General features: G+C 41.0%; 1 protein-coding gene and 1 pseudogene across 2 annotated transcripts in view; one reads left to right on the forward strand and one right to left on the reverse strand.

Moving 5' to 3' along the window:
* The window catches only part of ZNF391 (zinc finger protein 391), a 75,989-nt gene that overhangs the window by 53,252 nt on the left and 9,874 nt on the right, over positions 1 to 12,863 (forward strand). The window contains exon 5 of one of the 2 annotated variants that reach the window (XR_013168810.1): positions 6,641 to 7,940. The exons of the other annotated variant lie outside the window; for it this stretch is intronic. The gene's annotated coding sequence lies outside the window, so the exon portion shown is untranslated. Of the gene's footprint in view, positions 1 to 6,640; positions 7,941 to 12,863 lie in introns of those variants that run through there. 2 annotated transcript variants of the gene reach the window in all.
* On the reverse strand, positions 562 to 3,700 carry LOC143669264 (baculoviral IAP repeat-containing protein 5-like; annotated as a pseudogene).

Here is a 12,863-nt window from a genome sequence, read left to right on the forward strand (position 1 = left end):
CTTCAGGGACAATTTGTGAGTTAGTCTCACAAATTTATTTCTCAAAGTTCTGGTGAAAGATGTGGCCTCTGGGCATTCCTGGGGTATGTGAGCAGGCTCCCGCCCCTGCCCGCTCCATCTGAACTCAGCTGGTGCCATTATGGAGCTCATAACCCATAACCGGTCAGGGGCTGTCAGCCCCTTTGGTGTCAGCCAAGAAGGCACTGCCACAGGCAGGCTCTAAGCGCCATAGGCACCTACGTCTGAGAACAACACTTCATAAGAACCCTGATCCGTGGGAGCGCCACAGCGCAGATTCCACCGCCCAGAAGTTATAAGGCGAGTGCAGCCGCTCTGAGAGACTTGGGGCGGGGCGGGAGAGAGCCACGGGGCGGGAAGACCCCAGGGCAGTAGGTAGGGCAGGAGAGGGCCGCGCAGCAGGAATCGCGGAGCTGGCGCCAGGTGGAGGGTGGGAAAGCGGCGGCTCGTGGGTGGTCGCCGCTGTGGCTGGGCGGGCTCCCCTGAATCTTTTTCTGTGACCTCTCTCTCTAACCGAGAGATGTATCAGAGTAAAGCTTTCATCTTCTTTCCTTAGATTGTATTCATTTAACTCCTCCCACACCCCCGGCGCCTACCCTGTATTCATCTGCATTTCTGATCTGTGGACTGTGAAACTGGAAAAAGATGAACGATCAGAAAAAGATTTTTCACTACTGTGAATTCAGCCTCATCACAGAGACCAGGATCCTTCCCCCAACACTCTCTCCGCCACCTCCACGCCCAGCCACCCCCTTAAACCATAAAGACATTAGAAGGAAAAAAATTTTTAAATTAAAAAAAAAATAACACCTGGCCAATCACTCCGAAATCAATGGACCTGTTAGTATATGTTCTTTTCGTCTTCCCTCCCCACCGCCCCACACACTGCTATCCATACCTTTTTTTTTCCTGCCCACTTTTTTATTAATTTATTCCATTGCCCTCCTTTAGGAAGATTCACGTGTAGAAAGGCAAGTGAGTTATCAGCTTTCTAATCCACATCAATGGTTAACATCTACTTGTAAAGTGTTGGAAATATTAAGACTGGGAAATCCTCATACGGGTATTTCATGTGCCCCGCCTCCCCTGCCGTGGAGGAATAACAGCCTTGCCCAGAACCCAGCTCCAAGGAGGACTGCACCCCCAACTGTGGGGTGCTGGGACTTGCATCTTCTAAGCGGCTGAGAATGAGGTGGTGGGCAAGCCGGGCTGCTGGGAAACACCTTCTCTTGCACAAAGGAGAGGTTCCTCATCTGGTTTAGGGAAATACTGCAGCCTTTACCATGTCCATTGGAGGTAAATTATACTAAAATAATTATTTTCAAGTGGCCTCAAAGTAAGAGGCCGGCTCACCTGGTCTCGAGCCATCAGTCCTTCTCCATCTCCCCCCCCACCCACCCCCCATCCTTTCATGCTTTAGTCCTTTAAAAGGGCCTCTAATTACACACATCAACTCCTGAGGAGAGCCTCCATCTGTGGAAGCATTAAGTTGTAAAATACACACACTTCTAAATGATGAAAAAGGCAGACATTGACAGAGAGAGGCAGGGAGTCCCCTCCACAGGTGGCACACTCAGAGGTTCAGGAAGGGAGGCGACTTTCAAGTCCACTTTGGGCAGAGGGAGGCTACTGTGATACCACAGATCTCACAAGGTAAGAGGAAGGCATGGCACCGTGCTCACCAAAGATGAGACAGGGCACAAAGCAGGTGAACACAAGGTGAAAAATGCATGCTACAAATTTAAACTGTTATGCAATTGAACTTAAAAATCGCATCCTTCATTCTGCAATGGATCACACTGCAACTGTGACCTCACGGAGATCTCAGGATGGAGAGTGATCACCGGTCACAACCTATGGGTGGCAGCAACACAACAAAGCTGTCAGTTCTAGAGGAATGCACACTCTGCCAACTTCCTCACCCATTCCTCACCCTATTAACTCCAGGAATCAATAAAGCAAAAACTAAAACAAGAGAGAATCAGTCACTATAATCAGCAGCACCAGCTGCACAAACAAGCAGACTTTGGCACCACCTTCTAGAAGAAACGAAAATATAGTTTCAATGTTCTAATTTTGTTTTTGAAGTCTTCCTTTCATAAGACATTAAGGAGTTCCGCAGAAAGGCTGGTACTACTGGGGAAAACGTCTAAGGAACCATGGGTCTAGCTCTGGGACCAGCTAGGTAAGGCAAGAGGCATCACTTCTGGGCAGCCAGCTGCTCAATGGCATAGTGCACTTTCTTTGCAGTTTCTTCAGATTCTTTCTGCCTGTTGCTGGTTTCCTTTGCCTATAGGTATGCCTAAGAGTTACTTCTGAAGGATGTCTTTTGTTGCTCAGATGTGGGCTCACTTCCTCTAAGCCCGACTCTGCAAGTGAAATCATTGTCCTCCCCTCTACGTGGGAAATGACATCCAAGGGTGAAAAAGTCACCCTGGCGACATGGAAGATGACTCCGGCCCTGGTACCGTGGGATCAACAATTCCATCAATTTTGTTCTTGGCTCTTTCTTTGTCCAGTTTCAAAAATTCACTGAGTGTTAATTCTTCAAATTGCTTCTTGACAGAAAGGAAAGCACAACCAGATGAATGCTTTTTATGTTCCTCTATGGGGTGGTCTTCGGGCTCCCAGCCTTCCAGCTCTTTGAAGCAAAAAAAAAAAAAAAAAACCAAAAACACTGGGCTAAGTCAGGCTTGTTCTCAGTGGGGCAGTGGATGAAGCCGGCCTCGGCCATCTGCTCCGGGGTGCAGGCGCAGCCCTCTAAGAAAGGCCAGTTCTTGAAGGTGGAGACGCAGTGGTCCTTGAGATAGAGCTGCCAGGCGGGGGGCAACGATGGAGAGCCCATGCCGCCGCCACCGCCCGTCCTGCGATTCAAATCCGGCGGTTAGCGGTGCGCCACGGGGCATATCGGGAACGCTGCTATCCATATCTTAATATCTATATATGCTAGATACAGAGGTTATATGCATGTATGTTTATACGTAATACAAATGTTGTAATTTATTCTTAGTCATTAACATTTTTCCATCATAATTTTTTTACAGAATAATTTTTAATGGTACCATCTAAGGAACTAATTCTGTCCCCTGTACCATTATTTCTTGGCAGGCTTCCTAAATCATCTATGCTTTTATTTTAAACCCCTGGCAAATGCTTCAGTTTGCCATTGGAAAGGTAACTTTATAAAATTATTCAAAATTGTACTAGTTGTGAAAGTGGCACTACGGTTATGTTTAAAAGGAAGAAAAAGTTCTTATCAGTTAAGAGATACAGTCTGACAAAAATGATATTATATCTGGGATTTGCTGTGAAATACTCAAAAAATAAAGGGGGAGGAGTTGCTGAAGAAGATTGGCAAATTATTGATAATTGTGGAAGCTGGGTGGAGGTTACAAGGTAGTTTACTATTCTATTTTGAGTCTATTATTTCAGTAATGAAAATTAAAAGACAAAAATAAAAAACTTGATAGCAGCATCCCTCTTGGAACAACTAACTCCTTCCTGCCTCATGTTTAAGTCATACTTGGCCACTGCCTATATGTAGAATTTATTCTTCACTGTCAACTCTGTACTGCTCAGTGATTCCTTTCCTTGACCCATCCTTTCACTACTCCACAGTTTTTCTTGCCGCACCTCTGAAACTAAAGTAAATTTCAACTCTTCCCAGAACACCTCTCCTACCTGCATGGCACCCCCCCCCCCCCCAAGACCTTACTTTCTTCAGATATACTTCCTTATCGAGGTCAGGGTTCTTATTCTCCTGAGTCCAAAGAGTCTATAGTGTTAACAACACAGGTGGCCTCTGCCTATTAAAAAAACCTGGTCTACTTCTACTACTGCTTTGTAAAACAGCCTCTTGCTAAAGCACAAGACACATTGAGTGCAAACCATCTGTCATACCCTTTATAGCCCCTGGTCACCATCACCTAGTCATCCTCTGATTTCTCACACACACGGGAGTTTGGCATATGACCTAAAACCTTCCACTTTCTTTCATGTCTCAGTTCATCCTGAGTAACATCAATGTGCCTGACAAAATAGATGGTCAGTAAACATTTCTTGAATGACTCAATGTCCACATGGATGAATCATCAGCAAATAGGATGAAAACCTGGAGACTGGAACCCTGGGGTCTGGCAGGCAGGAATCCCCACACATCTGTGAGCAATACAGCATTTGTGGTCTGTGCTTTTCCCTCCTACCAGTGAATCTAATCCTTTCCTTTTTATTTTTGTTCTGAAAGTTCTCCTCCTCCTCTGCCTTTAAAAGGTGCCTGCCATCTGCTCCCCACCCACAACCTTCTGTCCATCACACTTTCTACACCCCCATTTGGCTCCCATCCATCCCAACTTTGCCAAAAATACCATTTCTTTCTGCTTCTGTGACTTTGCTCTCAAATTCTTTACAATTTTTGATCTCTCATTTCCTAATGGATCATTTTAATATCACTTTAAACCAGTCTAAGTAGGTCTCTCCTATTTAAAACATCCTCGATACACCTGCTTGCTACCTGAGTCACCAGTCTAATTCTCTCCCTCCAGTAAGGCCAGATTCCAGTCATTTAGACTGCTACCTATTGTCTCCATTCTCGTTCTTACCACACACTTAATTCATAACCCCTTAAATCTGACTTGTACAATGAAAATCAACCATATCTGCTCTTAGAAAAATGAACCATTTTCACCAATCAGATTGGCAAAACTTCCAAAGTTTGATAACATCATCCTTGTCAAGGGAAACATTCTGATATGTTGCTGATAGGTAGAGCAACCCGTGAAGAAGACTTTAGCAATATCTGACAAACTTACAAACCATATATTTTTGGACCCAGCAATTTTACTTCTGGGGATTTATTACTATATCTGTACATATTTAAAATGACCTATATACAAGATTTTTCACTGACTAGTTTGTAATAGCAAAAGATTGAGAATAAACTAAATGCCCTCTTCATCACCTCCACATTCAGTTGGTCACTAGTTAGCCCTATTGATTTTACCTCGGAAATGTCTCCTTCTTTCCTTTGCTCTGTCACTGACTTAGTCCACTTTTAATCTCGTGTCTAGAACTTTGAAAAGGCTTTCAAAAGTGGCATGTCTGCCTCTAATCTTTTCTTACTTTTCACATTGCTGTCAAAACTATATTCCCCGAATACATATCTGATTATGGAACGCTTCAATTTGGCAAATAATAAATACAACCCAAGCCTTAGCATTAAAGCCTACTTTCCCAGCATTCTCTCCTCTTCTAACCTGTGCAGGGCAAAGCAGTTATTTCTACCCCGCCCCCCCCCCCCGCCGTGTTCCCTTTTGCAGAAAGATAAAGTCCTGAGAAGTAACTGGCCCTGCTCAGAAGCTCTTAGGATTCACATCTAAAAAACAAACAAAAAAACCACCCACGCATTTATTGGGATCTCCCTTTCTATCCTATAAATACCAAGGTCCACCTTCTTCTAGAATTTAGGATGGACCAAGGACACAGCATGAGGTGCCAGTGGATAACGGTCGAGTCTGGAACACAAGACACGTGCTGGGGAGAAAGAAGGAAATATACAACTTCCCCATTTGGGGAATTTCTGATATTCTCACAAACAGTGAAGACAACCAAATGAATAGGCTGAGCCCTCCATCTTAGGGTTTGCCCCTATGGAACTTATTCCTGCAAAGGATAGGCTAAGCCTACTACAAGTCAGGACTAAGAGTCACCCCCAGAGAACCTCTTTGGTTGCACAGATGTGGCTTTTCTATCTAAGCCAACTCAGCAGGTGAAGTCACTGCCTTCCCCCACTACATAGGACATGATTCCTAGGGGTGTAAAACTCCTGGCAATGGGGACAGAAATCCTGGGACAAGCTGAGACCCAGCATCTTGGGATTGAGAAAACTCTTGACTAAAAGGGGGAAGAGGGAAATGAGACAAAATAAAGATTCAGTGGCTGAAAAATTTCAAACAGAGTTGAGAGGTTATCCTGGAGGTTATTTTTATGCATTATACAGCTATTCCTTTTTAGTTTATGGTGTATTGGAGTGGCTAGAGGGAAGTACCTGAAACTACTGAGCTGTGTTCCAGTAGCCTTGATTCTTGAAGATGATTGTTTAATGATATAATTATGCCAAATGGCATAATTTGATCATGCATATTGGGAGTTAACTCCCCCCAAGTGTATATAGTATATTTTCCCCCAGAATAGATTTTAGGAATTGATCTTCTACAGAATGCCATGTTGCAGACCATTATAGCAGGATTCTGACTCCAGTGTAGAGTGTTTAAAGCAGTATTGAGAGGACAAGCTAAATGGTTCCCTGTAAAAGTACCCCCACCCCAGAGGGTCATAGCATCAAAACAATATAAACTTCTGGGAGGGAAACAAGAAATCTCAGCCATTATCAAAGAATTGGAGTGGGTGGGGATAAGAATACCCACCCATAGCCCTTTTAAAAGTCCTGTATGGTCAGTACAAAAGCCTGATGGAATGTGGTGTATGACAGTAGGTTATCAGGGATTAAGCGAAGTAACACCACCATCGTATGCTGCAGCCCTGAACATCACTAGTTTATTTAAATAAATTGTTTCAATATCATTTTGCATTGGATCTCGCTAATACTTTCTTTAATACCTCCTAGAAAAATCAAGTCAGCCTGCATTTGCCTTCACTTGGGGAGGCCAAAAATGGATTTTTACTATGCTTCCCCGAGGCTGTGTACATCACCTGATCATCTCTGCCATGGCCTGGTGGCAAAGGATTTAGCTAAATGGAAAAGTCCTTCAAGTCTATTTCACTATATTGATGATGTCATGTTAACCAGTTAACTCTTTCAGAATGAAAAGAAGCCCCGGGCTCACTGCTATCTCACTTTGAGAATTGGAGATGGCCAGTCATTTGTGACAAGCTACAAGGCCCTAGCTGCTTTGTCAAATTTTGGGGTGTTGTACGGCTTCTGCTATAATTGGTGCAATCTTTCCCCAGGCTGCAAACACTGGAACAACTAATGGCTTTCTTGGGGTTGTCAAGGTCCTGAAGAGCTCGGGCTCCTCAGCCCAAATAGTAAAGCCTTTGTATGTTTTCGTTAGTAAAGGCCATCCCTGGGAGCAGGATACTTTCCAACAGGCCGCTTTTGAAAATGCAAAAATTGCAGTAGTACTGGGGAATGTAGATCCAGACATGCCTTGCGAATTGGATGTAGCCAGCACTGATATTGGCTTTCGGTGGGGTCCATTTCATTCGCTTTAGTTTACATCTAATAGACCTTATGCAGCTTCATCTTCTACCATCTCCACCAGATACCCCCCACAACAGCAATTATTGCAAGATTATGTGCTGTTTGGGAATTCTGCATAAACCTTCAAATCTTTTATCATGTTGTTCTCTATTCCTAGAATTTCCTTCTCTTCTTCATTCTCTGTTTGGACAATTCCTGTAAACCCATAAAGGACCAAGACACAAATAAAATGTCTCCTTCACCAAGAAGCTAACCATAGAGTCAAGTGTTTTTCTGCTTCTTGGTTGAGTACAGAAATTTGTTTACATCTTTAGTGTCAGTATATAATTTTAATTGTTCCACCCCTATGTATTAATAGATGAGCTCTTTACACTGAATTTTATCATTTTTGTATTCCTAATTTCTAGGAAATATAGATGTGGTTTGAAAGGATGTATGTCCCTTAGAAAAGCCATGTTTTAATCAAAATCCCATTTCATAAAGGCAGAATAATCCCTATTCAATTCTCTATGTTTGGATCTGTAATTAGATCATCTCCCTGGAAGTGTAACCCAGTCAAGAGTGGTTGTTAAACTGGATTAGGTGACAACATGTCTCTGCCCATTTGGGTGGGTCTTGATAAATTTCTGGAGTCCTATAAAAGAGGAAACATTTTGGAGAATGAAGGAGATTCAGAGAGAGCTGAGCAGAACGACATAGCCACAAGAAGGATGAAGAAAGAACATGCCTCCTGGGGAGCTTCATGAAACAGGAAGCCAGGTGAAGCTAGCAGATGATGCTGTGCTCGCCATGTGCCCTTCCAGATGAGACAGGAACCCTGACCGTGTTCACCATGTGCCTTTCCAGATTAGAGAGAAACCCTGACTGTGTTTGCCATGTGCCTTCTCACTTGAGAAAGAAACCCTGAACTCCATCGGCCTTCTTGAACCAAGGTATCTTTCCCTGGATGCCTTAGATTGGACATTTCTATAGAGTTGTTTTAATTGGGACATTTTCTCAGCCTTAGAACTGTAAACTACCAACTTATTAAATTCCCCCTTTTAAAAGCCATTCCATTTCTGGTATATTGCATTCCGGCAGCTAGCAAACTAGAACCCTGGGTCCTTAATAAACATCTACTAAATAAATGAGGAAACCTACAGGCAAAAGAAATACTGGGTTTGTTCTCTGAGGAGGTGGTGATCAGTTTCAGGGATATGTGACAAGCCAGTAGGAGATCTGCATAGAAATATTTAGGAGGCAACTAGAAGTGCAGGATGGGAGCTCATGGAAAAGGCAGTATACATTATATTAGAATAATCTCTTCTAGGCATCATGATTTCTTGTATTGTTTCTAATTACTTTATCCTTCCACGTCAAATCTTTTTGCAAACTGTTAACAAGTCAGTTTCTCAATTTTAGCAAATTAAAAACAAAAATTTTAGTACTTCATAGTGACAATTGTTTTGGTCATTTCTGTATTCGCATAGGTGTCTTTGAATGCTGCCTCCATTTTATTTTGTTACTTTTTGTATTCCTTCCTAAATTTTGTATTCCCATCAATTAAAAATAACTTTAACATTCTACATGTGTGGTGGGATTTCTTTGGCCACTTTTTGAGTTGACATTTTTTAATGTTATTTTTCATTTTGACAATCTCTAGAAATTTTTACCATTGTTCAACAATGTCTAAAATGACACATTAGCTCTAATTTTTTATAATAATTAATAACCAAGTCTGAAGTATTTCATATTAAAGAAGTCACTCTAGTGACTAGCTAATGAAGTGTAGTACTCGGATCAGCAGCATGAGTATCGCCTGCAAACCTCTTAGAAATGGTGAACTTTGACTTCTCCCCAGACCCACTACATTGTTAACAAGATCATGACTCACTGCTGATGATTCACAAGCACTTTAAAGTTTAAGAAGCTGTCTTAGATGTTTCTTGACAAATTTATAGTGTGTGTGTATATATATATATATACACACACACACTATATATATATACACACACACACACATACCAGATTTGGGACACTGCTATACTGAAATTTTTTATTACAGATTATCAATCTTCCTTGTACATAATATTTTTACTAAAAGCTGAAACTACCTTACTATCCTTAACTTTCCTAAAATTTGAACATTTTTTAATGTACTATAAAAATGAAAATTGTCTAGCTGAAATTAAACAACTTTTCCAAAACATTAAAGCATATTTATCCCATGTTTTCACTCTTAATGTTTCTTATTTCACTTCCTTACCACCTGTAAACTTTATAGTTAAAAAATCAAGGGCAAATTTGAAAGTGGATGAATTGATTTTTTTTTTTTTTTTGGCATGGGCAGGTGAGAATTCTGCAACTGAGCGGTCATTGCACTGCCCTGGATGAACTGATTTTTAATAAATTGGCCTGATTCCACAGAAGTGGTTCATGCACCCAAAAGTACCAAAACTTTCAGGGAGCCTAACAATATTCCTTTTAGAATTCTGTGGTTCACTGATGTATAAAGGATAAAAACATTAGTCCCATTGAGAATAAGTAGTTATCCTGAGAATTGATTTCAGATCTAAATGGTAGTGCTATGCCCTGTCCATTACACCATGATCACTACAGTATAGATACCCATTAAATAAGCATTGATCCTTGTTCTTTTATTAATTGTGGTACAGTGGCAATACTCTGGTACACTGAAGCAATGATGTTCACCTTGATGATGATGATGATAATACAATCCATTTAGATTTTCAAAAAGTTTTTGGCAAGGAGCTTCATCAAAGATTATTATTAAAAGAAGACTCATTTTGGGATTAGGGGAATTTTTTGACAAGTGAAGTGGAACAGCAGTAGAACACTGCGTGTATTAAAGAGAAGTTCCAAACTATGATGTGCAGAAGACTGAAAGAGGTGCTTAGCTCTGTATCCTTGCCAACAGAAGGAACCCAGAGGGTAGAGTTCCCTTTGGCAATTTACTGATATGTATTGTGATAAAGTGAAAAAGCACGGACTTTGAAGCAAGTCAGAACAGAGTTTGAATGCTGACTCCACTACTTTCTATATGATTGACTTGAGGAAAGTCACTTTATCATTCTAATTTCAATTTTATTGCCTGTAAAATGATATAACAACACAAGCCTCTGAGGGTTGCTGTAAAAAAAAAGAGATGATGCATGTTACATGGTGTCATGGTCAGGTTCATGTATAACTTGGCCAGGTGGTGGTACCTGTTTGTGTGGTTGGCCAAGTGCTGGCCTGTGTGTTCCTATGAGCACATTTCATAGAATTAAATCATGATCATGTCAGCTGATTCCATTTGTAATCAGCCAAGGGGAGTGTCTTCTTTAATGAGTGATGATTAATCTAATCACTGGAAGCCTTTTAAGGAGGATTCAGAAGAGACAAGCTCTCTTCCTGCTTCAGCTGGCGAGCCTCTCCTGTGGAGTTCGTCCAGGCCCTCCACTGGAATCGTCAGCTTCACAGCCTGCCGTATGGATTTTGGATTCTACTTTTCCACAATTACATGAAACACTTTTATTTATTTTATATTTACAAATATTTCCTGTTGATTCTGTTTCTCTAGAGAACCCTAACTAATACACGTGGCTAATATCATGTCCTGAATATTGCTATTTAATAAATGGGAATTCTTCTTGCCATTATTATAATCCAGCACCTGATCCCAACGTTGTGTAGGCACAGACACTAGATGTGGTCAGAAAATAGAAGTTAATTAAACTTAAGGAGACTGAGTCCCATTGACCAACCTTATCTAAGACAGATGTATAAAATAGAATGCTAACATATTAATTAACCATGAGAACTGTAATCATCAAGATGACTGGAATACTTCATCAGCACAAACTTTATGTTCTCTCCTTGTAGTCAGAAATATAGGGGAAGAAAACTTGTTAGAAAATAAGGGTGTGGAAGAAAATACTTAGAAAATGTGAAATTAGTGCAGTGGGAATTGATTCAAAATGTTTGGACCCAGCTAAAATAGCCTGATGCAGATGATACCAACATTGTCATATCTGCCTCTAGGTCTTTAAGCTCCTCCTACCCTACCCCAGGAACCACCTACACACTATTCCTTCATGGGCCCTCTATTTTCTCAGCCCCTTCCTGGTTTCACTTCCTATTCTTTCCAACTTGGATTCTATAATTTTACCTAGGGAATTGGGCCATGATTCCTTTCCACCAAAAGAATAGGATCATTATGATGAATATTGCCCCCACATAATGAATTTGCCCTAATTATCTTTCAACCAGTTAATCAATTATAAATACTGAGTGCCCACCACAGGAGGTAGTGTGCCTATGGCATACGCCCTCTTCCAATGCCTTTCTTCTTCCCCTTAACTGTAGGATTTGGGAGCCCAGGCTCTATGATCAGTATTTTTGACTCAAAAGTTTTGGGTGTTCCCAAATCCTCAAATCCACCTTCTCTTTGCATTTGTCACAATGAGAAAATTCACAAGAAAATGTGTCACAGAATCTGACAATTCTCCAAATAACTCTGGCATCTCTTGTAAAATATTTCCTTCACCGTCTTGTTCTTCTTCTATCCCCCTTGTGTAAGCAGTAGTTGCTTTTTCTGCTATTCCCAACTTACTGGACATGAAAATGAGGTAGGTGTCCTTGCTCCTCATTGTTACTTTCAGGCCATTGTTTCTCCCTCCTCTTAAATTCCCTCCGCTGAGCTCGAGGCACCTGCCATCAATCAGTCTAGACCACCACTACCCTTCTTGTTGAAGTTATATACCTGAGTTACTCCCTCACTGAGGATTTTTGCAGCTAGCTCACTATTCCTATGACTGCTCTGACCATTATACTTGGTTGTTTTAATATGTATGTAGACAATCCATCTAAAACTTCAGGTTCTTAATTCTTCGGCTTCTTCTCTTTGAATGATCTGGTTTTCCCCTACTCCCCAGGTATCCACACCCATAGTCACACCCTAAACCTTGTTTAATTACCAGTAAGTGCACTCCTCAAAATTTCAATTTCAAGCTATTTACTACCATCTATCTTTCAATCCTATTTACTGACTACTACCTATCTTTCCAACTTACTCCTTCCCTCTACTGATGAAAAAAAAATTTCAACACTCCTCCCAAAAACTTAAAATATTAAGACCCGTGGGTCTCTGATTTGAGATCTTTCTTTTTAATGTAAGCATTCAGAAATATAAATTTCCCTCTCAGCACTGCCTTTGCTGCATTCCCTAAGTTTTGGTATCCTGTGTTTTCATTTTCATTCGCTTCAAAATATTTCCTAATTTCCCCTGTGATCTCTTTTTTGACCCATTGGTTAAGAGTATGCTGTTTAATTTCTACATATTTGCGTATTCTCTATTTCTCCCTCTGTTATTGATTTGTAGCTTCATTCCATTGTGGTTAGAAAATACTTTGTATGATTTATGAGTTTATTGACACTTGTTTTGTGACATATGATCTATCCTAGAAAATGATCCATGTGCACTACAGAAAAATTTATATTCTGCTTGAATTCAGGTGAAGTGTCCTACATATATTAAATGGTCTATCTGGTGTAGAGTATCTTTCAAGTCTATTTCCTAATTGATCTTCTGTCTAGATGTTTCGCCCATTATTGAAAGTGGTCTCTTGAAATCCCCTACTATTAA

The sequence above is a fragment of the Tamandua tetradactyla genome, chromosome 25, assembly GCF_023851605.1.
Source record: "Tamandua tetradactyla isolate mTamTet1 chromosome 25, mTamTet1.pri, whole genome shotgun sequence".
Classification (NCBI taxonomy): Eukaryota; Metazoa; Chordata; class Mammalia; order Pilosa; family Myrmecophagidae; genus Tamandua; species Tamandua tetradactyla.